The sequence below is a fragment of the Priapulus caudatus genome, unplaced genomic scaffold (assembly GCF_000485595.1).
Source record: "Priapulus caudatus unplaced genomic scaffold, Priapulus_caudatus-5.0.1 Scaffold1025, whole genome shotgun sequence".
NCBI classification, from domain to species: Eukaryota; Metazoa; Priapulida; class Priapulimorpha; order Priapulimorphida; family Priapulidae; genus Priapulus; species Priapulus caudatus.
Genome location: NW_014578086.1, coordinates 1 through 2,619, shown reverse-complemented (window position 1 = coordinate 2,619; position 2,619 = coordinate 1).

The following is a 2,619-nucleotide window of genomic DNA, read 5'->3' as shown; positions in this document are numbered from 1 at the left end:
TAATTAATTAATTAATTAAATTAATTAATAAATTAGCTAGCTTACACTAGTTGTTTTGGATTGATTGTCAGTTCAGAAACAGTTCAGTTCAGTTTGTTATTGAAAGCCAAAGATTATATACACCACAGATTAATTTATCTGTGTTTAGATGCTATCATATACGACTCGAGTCGCTTTATAATTTGTGTTAAGGTTAGTGATAGGGATAGTTATAGTGTTTGTACTTGTTTGTGTGTGTGTGATATGATACTGCCGTACTGGAGACATTAAGATAAGACTGCAGCGCATACGTATAGTGTTGCTGCAGTTAATATATCATTTTCGGAAGTTGATCAATGTTACGTAAAAACGTTCTCAGAATGTCAGGAAAACTTTCCTAAAACACGTTATTAGAACGTTACTGAATAATGTTCTGCTAACCTAAAAGAAACATTCCCATAACATTCAAGGAACATAACTTTGTTAGCTGGGATCTCTACCGTAGATAAACGGAGTCACCCCGACAAAATTCAGGGCTTCAAGTTGTCTCCTGCAAAAATATAAGGCTAAACACAAGGTCTTTTTTTTCTAAAATATAGGACCAATATAGGGAATCGGAAAACATTATAAGGACCAATATAGCAATTGTCTAAAGCATTCACAACAGATATGCAGGAAAAATATTTTCATTTGCCGTAAAAGTCAGAATTTTCTACATACATTATAGCGAATAAAATAATGGCCTCCTCCACTTTCCCTACAGCCATTCTTTATCATCACCAAGAAATTAATTACACTTGAGAATCAACTAGGGATGAATGAAAAAGTAAAGGACATACACATATCCTTTACTTTTTCATTCATCCCTAGTATATATATATAGTAAATATAGGGACACTTGAAGCCCTGAGCCTTTTTGCATATCAACCTGTCCTACTCAGGCATGTGCTATTCGTATTAAATATATTTAATATATATATTTAATACAGTTCAGAGACAGATAAGTCATGCGAAAACATAGAGTATTAGGCAAACTATGATATAAACTGGACACCTAGCGATAAATTAACTACCTTTTACTACCTCCGTATATCCCTACCTATTATATCCTATCCACCTCCTATAACACCATAGCCGCATATTGTTTTGTCTATCCCCTCTCTCAGTTGAACTTTGCCGCTCGCCCATTATTGTAGATATAAAAATTAGTTAACCCTAACCCTAACCCTAACCCTAATCCTAACCCTAACCCTAACCCTAACCCTAACCCTAACCCTAGCCCTATCACTAATTCTAAAATAAAACAAAATTAGCCAAAAATAATAAGAAATAAAATAAATAAGCCCCTGAGCCGAGGCTGTGCAAAATGCGCGATGGCGAGCGTGCGATAGTGGGCGTGTCCTAACATTTTTCTAGCCAATCACGTTGCTCAATTTTTCTTCCTTAGCTATACGGTTTGGGAATCGCAAATTCGCTACCCGCTACCCGGCCCAGTATATTGTTTCTACAACTGCCAACATTATACATTGTTCCCCACCACCACCACCAACACACTCATGCTACCAGCTGATCTGCCCCCCCCCCCCACTTATTGCGCTCAGTGCAGAAAAAATATTTGGGAGTGCAATTTTACAAATGTACAGGGCTTTATATCAATATTTTAGGCCGTGCTACACATTTTTGGCCGTGCAGTTTCAGAACTGACCATGCAAATCACGGTTGCACGGCTCGCTGGCTATAATACGTTGCTGCGCACAAACTGCTCGTCGTCAGTAAAATAGTAAAATCCTACCTGAACCTGAATGATACGATGCAGTACCCCATCTTCGTAGTTGTAGCTGTTGTGAAGGTCTCAGATGCCGTGTCTCTTAACAGCCCCTCCAGGCCACAGTCGTTTCTAAAAACAAAGAATAAATGTAACTTTAATCTAGGCCTACATTCGTTCCACAATACACTTGTTACTTTCCCATAATCACGAATAAAAAGTAACTACGCCTATATAATATTATCAGGGGCGGAACCAGGGCTGAACCTAGACAGTATTTTTCCAGATTTTAAAGGCACATCCCCAAAAAAGGGCACATCACCCCACAGTGGGCGCCGTTAGGCGCAAAAGAACATGGTGGGGGGTCTGCATGGGAGGCCTCCCCCAGGAAATTAAAAAATTTAAAGGGTCCCTGGGCACAAAATGAGCACCATTTGAGCACACATTTAGTCAAGCAGCAATAGCTAAAAACCATATGGAATTTTATTTCTGCTTAATTTTGCCTGCGCTTAATTTGCATACCAGCAATTAATGCAGAATGATGCAAGCACTTCCCTTCCTTTTCAGATGTCAAAGCTAGTTTTGTTACCATGTAAAATTTTGATTTCCTTTAAGTTCTGTCAATGAATCAGAAGAAAAAGAAAACAAATAAAGAATATAGCCAAATTCCATCAAATTGTTTTCTGTATTTTTTAGAGCAAAATTTTGAAGGGCACTTTGAAATCTAGACCGTATTTCCCAATACGGCAAATACGGTCTGAATCCGCCCCTGACTAGCCCTTACTGATTTCTACGTACTAGCTAGTATACTACTAGTACTACTACTACTAGTAGTACTTTACTACTAGTACTACTACTACTACTACTACTACTAG